This window comes from Gymnoscopelus microlampas (genome assembly GCF_963454915.1).
Source record: "Gymnoscopelus microlampas genome assembly, chromosome: 12".
Taxonomy (NCBI): Eukaryota; Metazoa; Chordata; class Actinopteri; order Myctophiformes; family Myctophidae; genus Gymnoscopelus; species Gymnoscopelus microlampas.
The window spans coordinates 4,895,333-4,915,766 of NC_139949.1; positions in this window are offsets into that span (position 1 = coordinate 4,895,333).

The window sequence follows — 20,434 nt, forward strand, 5'->3', positions numbered from 1 at the left end:
TTGTACTTTCTATTTGTGGTACTTTAAGTACATTTTGATACCAATTCTTTAGTATTTTTACTCAAGTAAATTTTGAATTCCGGACTTTTACTTGTAAGGGCGCGCTCTCACCAAAAGTTGGCTGGCCGCTGTTAAAGGAGACATCCGGTCATTTTAAGTGTTATGTTTGATGTGCGTCAAATCACTTACCGACGTAGAAATGAAAATCGCGTGACTCCACAAATCCCCCTATCGACCCCCACCGTTGGCATGATAGTAGGATGCTGGATAGCCCAAATTCGCCTATTTTAACAAATGCAAAGTCTGTTTTTTTGCTTCTAGTACTCATTGTTGAGTCCCATGATAATGTAACAGGCGCTAAAACTCCGAGAAGCTAACGGCTAATAACAGAACGAGCTAATGCTGGGGCTGCTTATCTCTCTGCATGGCAGCCCCAGGTTGCCAGGTCGGGAGAGAAACAGGCAACCAGCATTAGCTCGTTCTGTTATTAGCCGTTAGCTTCTCGGAGTTTTAGCGCCTGTTACATTATCATGGGACTCAACAATGAGTACTAGAAGCAAAAAAACAGACTTTGCATTTGTTAAAATAGGCGAATTTGGGCTATCCAGCATCCTACTATCATGCCAACGGTGGGGGTCGATAGGGGGATTTGTGGAGTCACGCGATTTTCATTTCTACGTCGGTAAGTGATTTGACGCACATCAAACATAACACTTAAAATGACCGGATGTCTCCTTTAAACGCAGGTTGTGCGCGGCCACAGTTTTTTTGCAGCCAGCGGATTCTAGAAAAACGCTGTGACGCACCTGTCACTCACATTCAAGACCGTCCCCGTAGCCCGCACCGCCACTAGACACTAGCCACTAGACCAAAAAAATGTCTTTGCACTTTCACACTTGGGGTTCGTACATCTACATACACATTCAGATTTAAAATATAAAGTACTTACCCCATGGCCACGGATGTTACAATCATGTACGGACCCTCATAAGTATCCGTATCTTCCGTATTGTTCAATAAAAAGCATTTTAATCCAATCAGTGGTCATTTTCTCCGTATGCTTTCAACTGCGCGACCCTAGCGGTTAAGAGGTGTATTGCACTGTTGGTACATTATAAAATGGCCACCAATCGGATTAAAATGCTTTTTATTGAACAATACGGAAGATACGGGTACTTATGAGGGCCCGTACATGATTGTAAAATCCGTGGCCATGGGGTAAGCACTTTATATTTTAAATCTGAATGTGTATGTAGATGTACGAACCCCAAGTGCACAAATCATAAAGTACTGGGTGAGATGCAACAGCTACAACCAGTTGGTCCACTGAGAGCACCATGTTGCTTCCTGAGTCTTGGGACGGTCCGCCTTCGACTCACCCGATTGGACAGAGGGGGAAAATCAGCTCCTGCCTCCAGCAGTTTTATGCTTCTTCGTGTAGAGCGGATAAACGCAAGGTCTGCGTGATAAGCGGAAAAATCTGCTCTTGCGTGAATCCACGCATTTGCATTGACAAAGCATTGGCAGATTCTGCCCCAGAGGTAAAATAAAAGTGCGGTGGGAGCGCGCCCTCACAGAGTATTTCTACATTGCAGTATTGATACTTTTTCCTTACGTAAAAAAAAATAGTATCCATACTTTGAGTCAAGTATTGGGGTTGACAGCAGCATGGATGATGATTTCCCCCCGCATAAAGAATGTCTGCCGGAGGAGTTATTGATTGTCTTTCTCAACTCACCCCCAATGAAAAATGCCAGGATTCGGAGTAGAAAGAGTAAGGTATTGAAAGTACCGTTTCTCCCCACGTCTCCAGGTTATATATCACGCCTCTTTATATAATGTCCCTCGGCGATGCTTTACAATGGTTCATGGAGAAATATGGTTTGGCATTGAGCCTGTTTCGTGCGTCTGTGTCCTTGGAACAGGAATACTAATCCGCACCGCTCGCCGCTGCAAGTCCTTCTCTTTCAATATTTGTATTCATTTTTTGGCAAGATTAAGTGCACATTACAAAGACACACACTTATAAGACAACATACAAAGGGGAAAAGGACAAAAACAGAATCAACAAAGAAACCAGCACACAACAATAATCTCAATAATATATGTAGGCCTATATAGGCTACTCACCAATGGTGGAAAAAGTATCCACATGTGTTACTTAAGTAAAAGTATCAATACTGCAATGTAGAAAGTAAAAGTCCGGAATTAAAAAATGACTTGAGTAAAAGTTCAAAAGTACTGGTATCAAAATGTACTTAAAGTACCAAAAGTAGAAAGTACTCATTATGCAGAATGTCCCATTTCCCGTTTTCAAATGTATAAATTGTATAAAAGTCTTTTTGAAAATAGCAGATCTACAAGCTCATAATGCGTCGCATCGCGACACATTGTGAGCTTGTAGAGCGGCTATTTTCAAATGGACAAAATGTATATAGGGCTGAAGTGGTTAATGCATGTTTTGTAATAATAATCAAAATCTACAAAGTACAGTTAGTATCTAAAGTTTTCAAATAATTGTAGCGAAGTAAAAGTATCAATATTTGCCTCAGAGATGTAGTGGAGTAAAAGTAAAAGTATTGAACATTGAAAAAACTCCTCTAAAGTAAAAAATACCTCAAAATTGTACTTAAGTACAGTACTTGAGTAAATGTACTTAGTTACTTTACACCACTGATACTCACAAAATCCGATTTGTGTTATTTCTACTTTTTTACTCTTTAAAACAGGGCATGTGAGTGGAGCGGAGCGAAAGTGGAACGTGGCGATTTTGAAATTAGTGGCGATCAGGGTTTTAAAAAGGTTCGGAGCGGAACGGTAACCGCCCGCCGCTCCAAGCCGCCCTGGTCGTGCGGTGCACCACATGTTTGAGCATGCCCGTTGGCGCGGATGGTCAGACGCAATAACATCCTCAACACTGCAACAGTAGTAAACAACGCACTCTCATGATTTCATAAAAATGTCTCCGTAATCCACACAGTCTGATTATAAAGTGCCAGTTATGTTTATATAGCCAGCCAATCAAACAGTGGTGTAAAGTAACTAAGTACAACATTTTTACTTTCCTAAGGTATTTCCAATTTTCAATACTTTTCTTTCACTCCACTACGTCTCAGAGGCAAATATTGTACTACGTTACATTTTTTTTTAAACTTTAGTTACTAGTTTGTAGATTTAGATTATATTATTACAAAACATACATTAACCACTTCAGCCCTATATACTGTTTTCAAAAGATTTGTTATACATTTGAAAACTTGAAATGGGACATTATATTTAATGAGTACTTTTACTTTTGGTACTTAAAGTACATTTCGATGACAATACTTTTATTCTTTTACAGTACTCAAGTACATTTTGAATTCTGGACTTGTAACAGAGTATGTCTTTATTGTCTCCGCCAGGGCGAAGAGTATGTTTTACCCTCCGTCCGTCCGTCCGTCAGTGAACACCTAACATTGGTCAAGCTTCACGTGACATCACAATATGTAATATAAATAGGTAAGACAGAATTAATCAGGAACAGTACTTTCTTTTACCACCTCGCCTGGCGGAGACCTGTGCTCCGAGGAGCACATTTTCTAATTACTGTATATTCTTGATTTCGAGGATTTCGGGATATCTGCTTAACTGATATGATTAACGGAGACTACTTGTCTTCTGTCGTAGAAATGTGATGCATTCCAAATCTATCTCTGTTCAGTGCCAGTATTTATCTCTAGAGATGTGACATCATGCTTTGAAGTCACGCTGGTGTTGACTTCGGGTGCAATACGTTAGTCTGACAGCGCATTCCTCCGACAGCGCATGCCTCCGACGTTTCCAATACTAACCCTGTACCAAACCCGAACCCTAACCCTAACCGCACGCGGATGCCACATAGTCGGAGAAACGGGATGTCGGATTATCGTATGCCTCCCGTTGACTTCTACAGTCATTTCCAATGCCTGTGCCATCTAATATATTCTCATGTGAAATCACACGCAACACAAACTGTTGCCAGTCATGACTCAACAACACCGATTTGTACAGGTATTCCACTCTTAAACTTTAAACTTTACAACATCTTACATTACAAGTACTATTTCTGCGGTAAAACCGGTTTGGATCGGGCTGAAGCTTTGCCCAAATATGGATATGATTGATGTCCCTTTTAAAAGGGAGGGGGGGGCTTTCTTGTCACTAAACAAGACAGGGTCTAATAACGGTTTGGTGTAGTCTATGGCATCACTCATGTCCTGTATGACATCACTAGATGTGACATCAGTCTTATCCATATTTGAGCAAAGCTTCAGCCCGGTCCCAGCCTGTTTTACCCCAAAGTTATAATTTGCAATGTAAGATGTTGTAAAGTTAAGCACGCTACTTGCGTGTGCTTCTATCGTCTGAAATCCTAGTGTGCCTGAGACAGACAGATGCACTTGTTTTCTTCATATTGGTAGCCAAGCTGTGAATGACATTTCATTTTTTTTGTCGTGTTTTTTTCTTTTTTTTTGCAGGCTCGCATTTAATTTCTCCTTTTTGCTGCTGTTTTTTTTTGCAGGCTCGCATTTAATTTCTCCTTCTTTTTGTTGCTGTTTTTTTTTGCAGGCTCGCATTTAATTTCTCCTCCTCAATGTTGCCGTTGGTATTCATGGCTGCCAGTTCCCACCTGATATTATGTGGAAGTTCTGTCTGCTCCAGACCATTCTGAATAACCGCTAGCTTGCATAATGTCTTCAGACTAGGACTTAAGTGTAGGATGTACAGGTTATCAATGGGTGTGCTGGATCCTTCCCATCCTCCAAAGAGGATTATGCGATCTCCCACCATGCACCAGCATGTACCACTCTTTGGACGTGGGCCGTTCCCCCTGGGCTTCACCCTCTTCCAGGAGGAGGTCTCTGGATTGAATTTCCAAAGTTCATAATTTATTGACCTTAAAGAGTATCTGACACTAAATATGTACAGCTCTCCATTGTAAGCAAAGGCGGAATGACCGTAGCGTTGATTTGGAAGAGGCTGTATAGAAGGCGTGCTCAGCCAGCAGTTGGTCTCTGTGTCAAACACTCCGATGTCTCTGCAGCCGTCCAGCTGATTCGATAAATACCCCGATTCCACAAATACAAACATCTTTGTCCCGATGACAGTGGCAGAGTGACATTCTTTAGCAGGCGGTGGAATGCCTCTGGTGTTAATGAAAGACCAGACCATTGTGGTGGTGTCCAACTTGTAGGAGTCATGATTGAATATATTATTGAAACCAGTCTGGGTGTACCCTCCATGGACATAGACGACCTTCCCCAGGGAGCAGGCTGAGTGGTAGCACCTCGCCACCGGAACGGTCCCGGTGGTTTTGGGCTTCAACCATCTGTGGGTGTCGACGTGAAACGCATAAAGCCCGTCCTCTCTAAGGAGAGGATACCCTCCGCAGATGTAGACCATGCATTCTACCAGCACGGCTGTGTGGCCCCAGCACTTGGAAGGAACCTCAAAAGGACATCTTCCTCCTCTTCTAGGCGCCGCCGGGGGCAATTTTATCCAGAATAAAGACACTGTGTTTAAGACGTGCACATCAATCTGATCCATGGTGTCGCCTCCGAAGGAATAGACCTGGTGCATCACTGCTACTGCAGGATAGGCTCGCCCTGGTCCTCCTGCAGGACGATAGGCTCGCCTTGGTGCTCCTGCTTTAGACACGGACCAGCACAACATCACTCACACACCTCACGGCCCCCTTGCTCTTGCGTCTCTAACTCTTTCCCGCGCGCCTCTGTCTCTGACTGAGTCAGTCTGTCTGTCTGTCTGTCTGTCTGTATGTATGTATGCATTCTTTTTTTTAAACCCCCCACCAGTTTGTTATGCATTAGGTCATGCACCAAAGTCACATTGAGGATTACAGTCATGGTTAGTCAATTGAGGTAAAAAAAATAAAATAAGAACAACATATAATTGAAATGTGCTGCATGAGTATTTTGTTTATTTGCACATTCGAAGTTAACAACTCATTCACTGCCAAGGACGAGAATTGACGAGACTTTGTCCAAACGCCCACACCGCCAAGGACAAGATTTGACGCAAATGTTGTTTTCAGTGGTTTTCCATCAGAGGGCGCTGTTGTCTATCACCTGAGTGACCATTTTCACCCTCAAGTCAAACAGATCCAGGAGATCACGTGATCGAAAGATTTCTCCCCCCATTAACTTCCTGTTTAGCGTTTCTGGGAAAACAGCTGTATCTTGAGGTCTCCTTTTCCCCTTCATTTTGGCGAGACATGCTATTTTCAACAGCTTCTAAAAGGGAAGGAGGAGTCATGGTCAGTTTTTTTTTTCCAAGGCTGCACAGTGATCACCTCTGTGCTTAGCAGCCGTCGTGGGATCGATCATATTGGATATAAATATTCTGTAGCCAGTTGAAAAGGTAATAAAATGGAAAATCACTGGCAGTTCGCTGGCAGTGGGCAAACCCAGCTAGAAATAAGTCTGCCAGTGAATGAGTGAAATAACACACTGAGTGCCAAACATGTAAATCTACGTGCTTTTAGCAAAACACTTGCGGCATTTTGTTCAAAACGGGCCACTCCTGCAAACTTTAGATGCCAATGTTAGCCAATCAGGATGGAATATGAAAAATCAAACAGATGCATCTTGATCACATGACTATAGAGATCATGTGTACCGATTTGCGTGAAATTTGGATAAAATGTGAAGGCTTAATCTCAAAAAAAAAAGTTTTACATAAGTCGGCCTCCTGGTGGCGCTATAAACGGCTAATGTGAAAAATGCAGGGCAGATGTTTGTCCTTGGCCTCTAGGGAGTATGTGTGCAAAGTTTCACGCAGATCGGTGCAGTTATAGTTAAAAACACAAATCGGCCTTTTATAGCGCCACCATGAGGCTGATTTGAAAATGTTCAAGTGGTATTTCTTCTTTGGTCTAGTGGGAACGTGCGTGTTAAATTTCACATAAATCTCAAGCTGCGTTCATGATTTGAGGCATTTAGTTCAAAACGGACCAATCCTGCAAACTTTGGAAGCCAACCTTAGCCAATCAGGATGGAATATGGAAAATCAGGCAGATCCGTGTTGATCACATGACTATAGAGATACTGTGTACCGATTTGCATGACGTTTAGTTAAAAGCTGTAGGAGTAATGGGGAAAAATGGGTTTCGCACAAATCGGCCTCCTGGTGGCGCTATAACAGGCCCATGTGAAAAAATTGGGGCAGAGGTTCTGAATTGGCATCCAGGGAGTGTGTGTGCACAGTTTCGGAGTGACCGGGCCAACGGTGCCGGAGATTAGCTGGTAACACACAGACAGGACGGACACACACACAAACACACACACACACGGACACACACGGACGGACGGACGGGGTGGAAAACATACTCTCTTGCCATGCCTTTCGGCCTGGCGGAGACAATAATAACATGACAGTGATCGCTGACAGTTAGCCCACAAAAACGTATCCCAATAAACCACCTCAAAAGGTACGTTGGTGACCCAATACTACGGATGGAATCGGATTATGAACAATAATAAAAAGAACTAGAAAAAGTGCTCCTCGGAGCACAGGTCTCCGCCAGGTCAGGTACGTTATTGTGGCCTCCTGGTGGCGCTATAATAGGCCAATGTGAAAAGGGTGCCATTTATTCTTAGGTCTTTCACGGCAATCAGACACTGCATTCATGATTTGAGGCATTTTGTTCCAAAAATGTGTTTTGCTAAACTAGACCTGCTGGTGGCGCTATAACAGGCCAATGTGAAAAGGGTGGCATTTCTTCCTCGGCCTAGTGGGAATGTGCGTGTGAAGTTTCAGGGAAATCGCAAGCTGCGTGCATAGTTTGAGGCTTTTTGTTCAAAAGGACCAATCCTGCAAACTTTGGAAGCCAACCATAGGTAATGAGGATGGAATAAGGGAAATCGGACAGATCCGTGTTGATCACATGACTATAGAGATACCGTGTACCGATTTGCATGACGTTTGGATAAAATCTGTAGGAGTAATGTAAAAAAAAATGGGTTTTGCACAAATGGGCCTCCTGGTGGCGCTATAACAGGGCCATGTGAAAAAATTGGGGCAGAGGTTCTGAATTGGCATCGAGGGAGTGTGTGTGCACAGTTTCGGAGCGAACGGGCCAACGGTGCCGGAGATTAGCTGGTAACACACAGACAGGACGGACACACGGACGGACACACGGACACACGGACGGACGGAGGGTAAAACATACTCTCTCGCCATGCCTTCGGCCTGGCGGAGACAATAAAAAGAATAAAACTCAGGCGGTCGTCAGGTCTACCGGGCTATGCTCGTGATGCGGGATAGGCTGATGCGGGCTGGCTGGAAAACGTGGGGTGAATCTGTCAGACAAACAAAACATTGACTACTATAAATGACTAAAAATGTAGAGAACTTTTAGTTTCCAATTGGAAAAGACTCAGACGAGGATGAAGAGGATTTCAATGACGTGGCTGCTGGGGGCAGCACGGATCATCACCCGCAGATATTGTTTAATGGGTATGATGAGCACCTGAACTCAAACACAGAGTATAATATATCTGATATAGCAAATGACATTGACCCTGAAAAACATTTTTACAATAATTTAAATATAAATTGTAAGTACTATACAGAGGATGTTTTCAATAATCATGTAAAAATGGATGATGCCTTATCAGTAATACATTTTAATAGTAGGAGTCTTTATACAAAATTAAAACAAATAAGGGCCAAATTAAAAAATGTAATGTAATTTCTGTATCTGAAACTTGGTTAGATGAGGAAAAATCTAATGATATGCAACTGGATGGATATGAGTTGTTCACAACCAATACGGCTGGTAAAACTGGAGGCGGTGTGGCTTCATATATTGATACTGCTTTAAGATGCGGCAAGGTGAATTCTATGTCAAAAACTATAGAGAACATTATGGATTGTATAACAATTTAAATCAAACTCGAAAAAACATCAAATATCATTATTAGCTGTGTATGTAGAACACCAGGAACCTCTGTGGATACTTTTAATGAACAGATGGCTAGTATGTGGGATGCAGTTAGTGATAGTAAGGTCAAAATTATATGTGGCGATATCAATGTGGACCTACTTAATCCACATGGGAACAAGAGAACAACAGATTTCATTAATACAATGTATAGCAACTAGAGGTCCGGGCGCCCTAGCCGCACACAGGGCTCTAGCGAGGGCTTACTTATTTTGGGGTTCCAAAATCGTGGGATAAAAATTTCCCCCAAAAAAGTGTAAAAAAAAATAATAATAATACATAAAAATAAATACATTTCATGTTTGTCAACCCCGACGTGGCAACCCAGATGCCGACTCGTGTGTTGTTGTTGTGGGGAGATTACAAAAGCGGCTGCGTGGTGTTGGTTGTCTTTGGGATGTACATGGCACGTGAATGACGGACATATTACCATGAGTGTGGTGTGATAGAGACATGACTAAAGTGAAAGCAACGGCGCGGGTTGAAGCGAAGTGGTTGTGTGTTGTTGTTGCGGGGAGATTTCAATAGCGGCTGCGTCGTGTTGGTTTCGGTTTCGCTCGGCGGTGCTCACGCTAAAGGGAACAAAATGGTGTACCCGTAATGTTGTCAGTTTGTGCTGTTCGCAATTAATTATGTTCCGAGGAGGCAAATGTGTGGTTAGCAATGAAAAGTAGCCTACGGCACCTGTCAATTAATCGCGCACGTTGTGGCTTGTGTGGCTAGTGACATGTGATATGTTGTGGTTGTGTTAATGGAAGGGAAACAATGTTAACGGAAGTGAATGAGTGAATGAGTCAATGATGACGGAAGACGGGACTTATCTGCAATGTATTATAGGATAAGCTATTTCCAGTAATAACAAAACCTAGTAGAATCACTACAGAAACTGCCACACTAATTGATAATATATTTACAAATAAGATTGAAATAAATATCGAAGCAGGACTACTCTTATATGACATAAGTGACCACCTTCCTGTATTTGCAGTTTTCCAGAATGACTAAGATGGACAAAAAGACAAACACTGGTCATTTTGTTTTGCACAAATCGGTCTCCTAGTGGCGCTATAAAAGGCCCATGTGAAACATTTGGGGCAGAGGTTCTGCTGTGGCATCCAGGGAGTGGATAGTGCACAGTTTCGCTGCGAGTCTCGCCATGCCTTTCGGCCTGGCGGAGACAATAATCACATAAAACAACAACCGAGTAATTATCACTACAGACCGCAGAGTAGCAACTACCACCACATCACACAGGGTTGGACACCTATAAAGAAGTGTCCAATTTAACAAGTAGTGCAAAACCACCACATAACAATTAATGCTACCACTACATCTAACACCCGAGTAATGATAACACCACATAACGAGTAATGAATATGACTACATAACACAGAGTAGCATTATCACCACATACACAACCAAGTAGACAACACTACATTTTAAGACTCAACAAGTAGAACTCACTACATTACCAAGAACCTGCACCGGTGTTCAGTGGCTGATCCATACCTTGATGTGCCAGTGATTTGTTTTTACTGAGCAACGAGGTTTGCATGTGGAGTCGTGCTATATGCACCTTGACCCGGGACTCTTGGGAGTCAGCCGAGCTAGAGAAGAGCGAATCTATTCCCACTAGGCAGAGGAAGAAATGCCACTTGAAAATGTTCAAATCAGCCTCATGGTGGCTCTATAACAGGCTGATTCGTGTTTTCACCTATAACTGCACCGATATGCGTGAAACTTTTCACGCACACTCCCTAGAGGCCAAGGAAAAACCTTTGTCCTGCATTTTTCACATCTGCTTTTTAGAGCGCCACAGGAGGCTGACTTTTTTAAAACACTTTTTTTTTTTGCTATTTCTCTTTCAGATTCTGTCCAAAAATCACCGAAACCGGTACACAGTATCTCTATAGTCATGTGATCAAGACAGATGTGTCCGATATTTTATATTCCATCCTAATTGGCTAGCTTTGGCTTCCAAAGTGTGCAGGATAGCTCCGTTTTGAACAAAATGCCTCAAATCATGAACGCAGTGTGCGATTTCAGTGAAATTTTGCTCGCAGATTACCTCTGGGCCGAGGAAGAAATTACACTTTTCACATTGGCCTGTTATAGTGCCACCAGCAGGTCTAATTTAGCAAAACACATTTTTGGATCAAAATGCCTCAAATCATGAATGCAGTGTCCGATTGCCGTGAAAAGCCTAAGAGGAAATGCCACCTTTTTCACATTGGCCTATTATAGGGCCACCAGGAGGCAACAATAACCTACCCGACCTGGCGGAGACCTGTGCTCCGAGGAGCACTTTTTCTAGTTTATTTATTTATATATGTTTTCCTTAACTGTACCCTGCAGCCAAATGATGATCTTCTTTCAATGTGTCTCAGTAAGAGTCTCTGAGAGCAGTTTGTGACAAGCTGAGCAGCATAATAATAGCTGTCGGAAGGAAATCCAAAAAGCACTTTACTTTTTCAGGAAATGGAAAGAAATAATAACATGTGTTCCGATGGATCCTGTGTAGTTATTATTTAGTCACAAGCTCATGTTAATACTTTTCATTGGTTCAAAGCACATTTGGCAATGTAGACTTTTACTATTTACTTTTTCTTGTAACAGAGTATTTATTTAACCCTTGCATTGTGTTCGAAAACTGCATCCACTTGTGGTGTTAGTGGGTCAAATTTGACCCGTGATTTAAATCAGCCCAAAATACTAGAAAAATACGTATTTTCATTATTTTTTTTCTCCCACCTCATAGCTGACTTGTAATGCATTCATATCCATGTAAACACTTTTTTATATATTATGTTGGGTTAGGGCTAGGGTTTCATCTTTCAATATATCTCATTTTCTATTATAACTAGAACCAGGAGACCTGGTACTGCCAGACCCCTAGTGGTTGAAATCTGAATGGCCGGGCTTCGCATGACGTGTGTCCCTTCTATGTCCCTTCTATGACGAAAGGGGGACAGACCTTTTTGGCTGTAGCCGGGGGACAAAGTGATATACCATGTATGGAGAAAACAGATACAAAGCCTCATGTAACCCTGTAAGCCCGACCCCTTGGGTCTGGCAAAAATGTTAAAATTCACTCATTAAATGTCCTATAATGAAGGCAATGGATAATGATGTTATCTAGCTATAATAGAATAAGAATAATAATTAGAACACACTTCCAAAAAAATTAATTAAAAAAATATTTGTTTTCATTTTTTAACTTTAAAAAAATGTTTAAATTATTAAAAATAGTGACACTAGTGGTGTTAGGGTCCGAAATGACCCGTATACCATAGAAAGTAAAAAGTCATTTATTTTTCAGAAACTCAAACTTTATTTTACTCCTGATAGCAAATGCTAATTGAGGACAAATCTCTCTCACTCTCAAATATGTAAACATTGAATATTGACAATTTGGGGGGAATTGAGCCACACTTCTTTGCCGGGTCATTTCGGACCCTAATACCACAAGTGTCACTTTTTTTTTTGAGACCATCAGAATGAATTAAAATGATGATAAATATTTTTGTTGCGTCAAAATGGCTATTTCTGAGGATATCATGAAGCCTCGTTCCAATAAAGAAATGTAAAGGGTACTTTTTACCTATTCAAACTTGAAAACGGGTCAAAAAAGATCCTAACACAATGGAAGGGTTAATGCAGTATTGATAGCCCCAGTATCTGTCTGATCTCATAGAGCCATACACCCCAGCCAGGGCCCTGAGGTCGGCTGACCAGCTGCTCCTGATTGAGCCCACAGCTAACTACGGGTCCAGAGGTGACCGAGCCTTTGCTGTGGCCGGCCCCAGCCTCTGGAACAGCTTGCCCCCGCTCCTTAGCGGTCTTCAAATCCGCACTAAAAACTCATTTCTTCTCCATGGCTTTTAACTCTGTCTGATTGTTTAAACCTAGCCCTTACACACAGCACTTTGGTTGACCACTGGTTATCGCTTTTATAAATAAAGTTTGAGTTGAGTTGAGTTGAGAACTGTGCCCTGGCCTGCAGTCAAATGTCATTTGATCATTCAATGTGTCTCAATAAAGGCTCCTGCATGCTCCCAAATGAGGTGATCACCCCAAAACGGTGGTTTGGATACTAGGCGCTCATAGTCGGGGTGATGTCTTTAGGATTAACCCCGCCTCCCTCTGGTTCAGATGAGATGAGATGAGATGAGAAATACTTTAATATCCCCAAGGGGAAATTGAGGTGTCACAGCAGCACAGTGTAACAATAACAGTAAACAACAAACAAAAAAACACAACGAAACAGATGGACACAACATAGACCAGGGTGCATTTAGGGAGAGTTCATAGTCAGAGTCATTGCTCATTGTAGAGTCTGATGGCAGTTGGCATGAATGAGAGTCTATACCGCTCAGTGTGCATGTTAGGGGGGAGAGTGAGCCTTTGGCTGAAGGTGCTCACCCTATCCTGCAGCTCGCCATAGAGTGGATGGGAGGGATTTGCCAAGATGGAATTTAGTTTGTCCCTAATCCTCCTCTCTGCGACTGACTGCAGCCCTTCCATGCGGAGGCCAACCACAGAGCTGGCCTTCTTAATGATCTTGTTGAGCCTGTTTAGCTCCCCAGCCTTGATGCCCCCACCCCAGCATACCACTGCATAAAATAGAATGCTGGCTACGACGGATTTATAAAACATAGACAATAGCCTACTACACACATTGAAGGATTTGAGCCGCCTCAGGAGGTACAGTCTGCTCTGTCCCTTTTTGTAGACAGCCTCAGTATTGTTCCTCCAGTCCAGGTCCTTGTTCAGGTGAACGCCCAGGAATTTGTAGGAGTCGACGATCTCCACCTCTTCCCCCTGGATGGTGATGGGTACTGGGGTCCTCCTCTTGCTCCGTCTAGCGTCAATCACCAGCTCTTTTGTCTTCTTTGTGTTTAGCTGTAGGTGGTTATGTTCAGCCCATTTGGTGAAGTTCTCCACCACACCTCTGTACTCCATGTCATTGTCCTCAGTGATGCAACCCACAATAGAGGAGTCATCTGAGAACTTCTGGAGATGGCATGTTCCAGATCTGAAGCTGAAGTCGGAAGTGTAGATAGTAATCTCTCTTTATTTCTCTCTCTCTCCGTCTCTCTCTCTCTCTCCGTCTCTCTCTCCGTCTCTCTCTCTCTCCCTCTCTCTCTGTGTGTCTCTCTCCACCAAGTGCGTACCGCCGACCCGGATCCAACAAGCCCTCCGCCGGCCCTCTGCGACCCACGGTCGCTGGTCGCTCCGCCGCGACCCACGGCCCAAAAGTTGTTGTTTTTTTTCCGGCCGGGGGTCCTCCAGGACCCAACCTCCTGGATACCCGATGGCACCATGATGGGAGAGGGAAAACCGCAGAACCATGCGGACCACCCACCCAACTTCTAGGCCAATCAAACTGCCCGGAATTCCGCTCGAGCTAGCCAGCAGTGGGGGTGCTCCTTCCATTCCGACATCTCGCCACTCCGACTAGTGGCTTCCGCGTGCGGTTAGGGTTAGGGTTAGGGTTAGGTATAGGGTTCGTTAACGTCGGAAAGGCGACATGTCGGAAAGGCGAAATGCACCCCCAGCAGTGATAGCGTGGTGTCAGTCAGTAAAAACAGACAGACTTTACCACCACGCTCAGTGACGCTCATGTTGTAGTTTTCAAACCACCGCGGTGATAAGGCGACCACCAAAAATGGTAGCATGCGCCGCCCTTGAGAGTCTCTGAGAGCACTTTGTGACAAGTTGTGCAGCATAATCATCACTGCCTGGAGGATACCTTATGTCCATTGTCCAAAAAGCATTTACGTTTTTAGGAAAAAATAATAACCTGTGTTCTGATGGATCCAATCTAGTTAATATTTAGTCACAAGCTCTTGTTAATACTTTTCATTGGTACATTTTGAATTCTGGACTTTTACTTGTAAGAGAGTATTTATCTAAAACAGTATTGATACTTTTACTTCAGTAAAACATTTGAGTACTTTTTCCACCACTGCCCGCAGCAATTCCCTCCCTGTCTTGTGGTGTCTCCGCTGACGGGTCAGTGCCGTGCGTGCATGGGAACAGTTTGTGTTTGTGTGACGTCACGACACAGCCCTGGTTCCCCTACATAAGGTGTAGCAGGGACTTGACATAGAGCAGTACTGTTGTATGGAGTACAGAGAGACGCTGGCACTGGTGTAGCGGGACAGAGAACGGACTGAAGACAGAGAATAAAGAGAGAGGGACACAGAACAGAGAGAAGACCAGATAAGAGAGAGAATGCTTCGCTGGACAGTGACTGAATTGGAAGAAGGACCAGTGAGATCTGCTTCTGTGGCAGTGGGGCTCAAGGTGTATACCTTTGAGGATTATTCCCACAGTGATCAGATTCGTGTGCACATCTTAAACACAGTGTCTTTACGCTGGGTGAAGTTGCCCCCAGTGACAAATGGAAGAGGAGAACGTCCCGCTGAGGTTCCCTCCATGCGTAAGGGCCACACAGCTGTGCTGATAGAGGATATCATCTACATCTGGGGAGGCGGATTGATTGAAGACTACAATGAGCTGTATGCATTTGATGTTGACACCCACAGATGGTTCAAGCCCACGGTTTCTGGAACTGTTCCAGAGAAGAGGAGAGGCCACTCAGCCTATGTCATGGGGAAGGTCATGTTTATCTATGGAGGACACATCCAGCTAAGTGTATATTACGCTAATGACATCCATAAGTTGGACACTACCACAATGGTCTGGTCTTTAATTAACACCAGAGAAACTCCACCATATATTTCATTACAACACTCTGCCATCATCATTGGGACAAAGATATACATATTTGGGCTCTATGTGTCCAACAACAACATCAGAGTGTTTGACACAGAGACCAACTGCTGGCTGAGCACGCCTTCTGCAGAGCCATTTGCAGAAATACGCCCGCCTCATTTAGCCTTTGCCTACAATGGAGAGCTGTATATATTTGGTAGAAAATCCGGTCGTATGCGATCGATACTTGGTGGACACATGGACCAGAACCTCAATTATCTGTGGAAATTCAATCCAGAAACTTTCTCATGGAAGAAGGTTGAGCTAAAGGGCAAAGGCCTGCGCCGGGAGCTTAATGGGAGCTGTTGCATGGTGGGAGATCGTCTCATCCTCCTCGATGATGGCCTGAACATCTTAGACTTTAATCCTAGTCTGAAGACGTTATGCAAGCTAGTGGTTATTCAGTACGATCTGGAGCAGTCGAGTCTCCCACACAACATCAGGTGGGAACTGGCAGCCATGAATACCAACGGAAACAGAAAAGATAATAACATGACAGTGATTGCTGAAAGTTAGCCCACAAAAACGTATCCCAATAAACCACCTCAAAAGGTACATTGGTGACCCGGACGGCTAGGGTAGCGGTACCGGGCACCTAGCCTGATAGCGTGTCCCGGGCTCGAATCCCGATCCTGACTACCTTTGCTGCGTGTCACTACCCATCACTCTCTCCCCATTTCCTGTCAGACTACTGTATACTATCTAATAAAGGCAGAAAAAAACAACAACAATATCTTTAAAATGAACAGTTTTCTGGAGAAAAAAAAACGTATGTTGCTATATCAGTGGCTCTCAAACTTTTTCATATCAAACGGACCCCCTAATCTCAAAATAATTTGTTCCAGGGACCCCCAGAAGCAAAGATTTGAGCTAAACATGTTCGCTATAAATATGTATATTCAAAGATTTCCAAAAAGGTTTAAAACATTTTAAAATTTTAAAAAGATAAAAAAAAAAGAAATAGCAGATCTACAAGCTCATAACGTCACACGAAGTGACGCGCTATGCGTATATTCTGTTTTTGTATAGCCAAAGTACAAAATAATGGTTAAAGGGAAATGATTGTGATGCTATATTAACTACTTTTGCTGGGGACCCCTGGAACCCCCCCCCCCCCATAAAACATTTGAGTCTGTGTCAAAACATATTTGAAAAGATTTGAAAAGATTAAATATAGTATTAGAACATAATCAAATATTAATCAATGAATTAATTAATTATTAATATTCCCAAAAAAAATCACGTAGGAGTCTCAAACTAGGTTGTTTATTACAATAGATATGCTATTCTTTTGTGAAATTACATATTTACACAGGGCTTTTTTTTGGCTGTGTACGATAGTTTAAAAAAAAAATAGGTTTAAGTCTCCCGTATATACGATCATTTAACATTTCCCATCTGGCAACACTGTCAAGTTCAAAAGGGAATGTTGATTTCCCAGCCGAATGTCATTTGATCTTTCAATGTGTCTCAGTGACTGTCGGGCAGAAACCTTGTATCTCCGTATTTCATCTCTTTTTTTTGCACAAAGGTTGAGAAAATAGCAGATATCTAGCTCAGAATGTGTCTTTTTTTTGTGTCTTGTTTTTAATGAATATTGAACATTTAAAGTTTTAACAATAACTTGTGAGCCAGTGGTGGAAAAAGTTTTTTTTTTTTTTACTGAAGTAAAAGTATCTAGGCCTATCCTGAAAAAAACCCTGTTACAAGTAAAAGTCTGGAATTCAGTAAAAGTACAAAATAATTGGTATCAAAATGTACTTCAAGTATACCAAAAGTAAAAGTACTCCTTATACAGACTGTTCCATTTCACAACGTTTTTAAATGTACGAAATGCTTAAAAATCTTTTGGATATAGCTGATCTACAAGCTCACAATGCATTGCATCGCGACGCATCGTGAGCTTGTAGATCGGCCATTTTAAAATCCTAAAACTGTTAGGATTTAGATTTTTTTAAAGAATCGCCTCAGGTCTTAAACGTTCGCTTCACTGTCATCTGGGGACCCCCTCAAAATCATGTGGGGGCCCCCCCTGGGGATCCCAACCCTACTGGTTGAGAACCCCTGAAGTAGATCATCATCAGAGAGAGCGAGGGGGTGGTGGTTATAGTAACATCACTTCAGCTGCTGTGAGAATAAATAATCCTCATAAGCCAGCAGAGCCTTGGGAGTTGCCAGGGTTGTTTGGGGGGAAAGTGTGTTCTATAGTGCCATCACTCAGGGAGACTGTAACGGGGAGAGGAGAAGGAAGGAAACAGTGTTGGAAAGTATTGGAAAGCACGTTTACTCGTATTAGCCTACTGTATATAAGTAAAAAATGTGCGTAACCTACTACAGACATGACATCTGACCACTTCACACTCCCCTAATGTTTCACTAAGTATTTTTTTCCCCATTGTTGTCGTGCCTGATTCGCCTCTTTTTCTCCACTGATTTGGCAACACAGGTGTGAAATGACACAATTTCACACCAGACAAATTCCCCCCTTTCCCCATTTGTATTTTTCATACTGTGTATCCATGTTGTATTTATGTTGCCAAATAATTTATGCTAGCTTTTATTTGTCTGATTACTTTCATTTCTATTGTGTTGTTGTTGTTGTTGTTGTTAAATGAGGTGAGATTAACTTTATAACCCCCAGGGGGTTTTCTAAATCTCTCCTGCACAACCCAATATTATGCTGTTGTTATAAATGTGTTGTTTTTAAATGTGCAAATAAACAATAAAAATGCATAAAAAACAAGACTCTCAAGTGCCAATGGCAGGCCCATATTCATGTGTCCTTTTGTTTGTTTAAAGGTGACTCTCCACCAAACAGACTACTTCAGACCACTTCAGACTAGAGGGTAGCACGGGTCCAAAAAATGGGATCCGAACCGAAACGGACCCGTGGATAATTGGACCGGTCCGAACGGAACCGAGAAAATATTCTAAATTACTGGACCCAGTCCGAAACTGACCCGTGCTAGGTGGACCCGGCCTGAAACGGGACCGAGGCAAAATGGACCCGTTCCGAAATGAACCGAGGATAATTCAAATGTATTAGACCAGGTCTGACCGTACTGGACCCGGAGCTCATTTATAACTAAAATCAGCGTGGTATTCAGATTAGCCATGTGTGTTAGTCAGCTCCTGCCCCCCCCCGCCCCAACAGAGTAATCACAGACAGGCTGCGTCGCGTGCATTCTGCTCTGTGTTGCAGACAGACAGACAGACAGACAAGATTTTGCCGACTTTATACCGTCTGTCCCCGCAGATTATGTCCATAAACATGCTCCACACAGACGACGTTCCAACTTGCATCTTCCCGGTGGCTTTTGTTTGCATTTCACCTGCTAGAAAACCTCCATGGTGTTACTACGCAGGTCGCAGGGTAGACGCCTGGAAGACTCGCCCCAAAACACACTCGCCCCCATTTTCTTGTATTTGTTTTACTGAGGATAAGGTTAGAAATAAGTTTAGGTTTAGGCATAGTTTTACTGAGGTTAAGTTTAGGAATAAGGTTAGATTTTGGCAACGTTTTAATGAGGTTACATTTAGGATTAAGGTTAGGTTTAGACATAGTTTACAGAGGTTAGGTTTAAGAATACCAGGTGAATACCGTCGGATTTGCCCCGGGGCGACTGCAGTGCGCGTGAGATTGACTGCGTTTCAATCGGCTGTTAACATTAAACTATGAGAGAACAGATGATATGGATTTGGAGAGCGTAATTACAACGCATTGGTCTCATTTTAAAACGGAAGGTTAAAGAGATTAATGTAATAATAATAATAAAAGCTGGTCGTCGGGTCCTCACGGGTCCACACGGGTCCATCCATTTCAAATGGATCCGACCGCGACCGTGGCAATTGGAACTGATCCGACCCGTGCCCAAGGGACATGTCAATATTTTGGCCCCGAACCGGCTCGGTACTCGGTTCGGGGGTCGGGTCTTCTGTTCCGGGTGGACCGTGCTATCCTCTACTACACTACTACAGACTGCAACAGACTGGTAGTCTGTTGGCAAAAGATGGCATTTAGTTGTTAACCCTTGCATTGTGTTAGAAACATGCTGACACTTTTGGTGTTAACGAGTTAAATTTGACCCGTGATTTAACTCAGCCAAAAATACTCAAAAAATAAACATTTTCATGTATTTTCCCCCCACCTCATAGCTGACTTGGTGTGAAATGACACAATTTCACACCAGACAAATTCCCCCCTTTCCCCATTTGTATTTTTCATACTATGTATCCATGTTGTATTTATGTTGCCAAATAATTTATGCTAGCTTTTATTTGTCTGATTACTTTCATTTCTATTGTGTTGTTGTTGTTGTTGTTGTTAAATGAGGTGAGATTAACTTTATAACCCCCAGGGGGTTTTCTAAATCTCTCCTGCACAACCCAATATTATGCTGTTGTTATAAATGTTAGAAAACCTCCATGGTGTTACTACGCAGGTCGCAGGGTAGACGCCTGGAAGACTCGCCCCAAAACACACTCGCCCCCATTTTCTTGTATTTGTTTTACTGAGGATAAGGTTAGAAATAAGTTTAGGTTTAGGCATAGTTTTACTGAGGTTAAGTTTAGGAATAAGGTTAGATTTTGGCACCGTTTTAATGAGGTTACATTTAGGATTAAGGTTAGGTTTAGACATAGTTTACAGAGGTTAGGTTTAAGAATACCAGG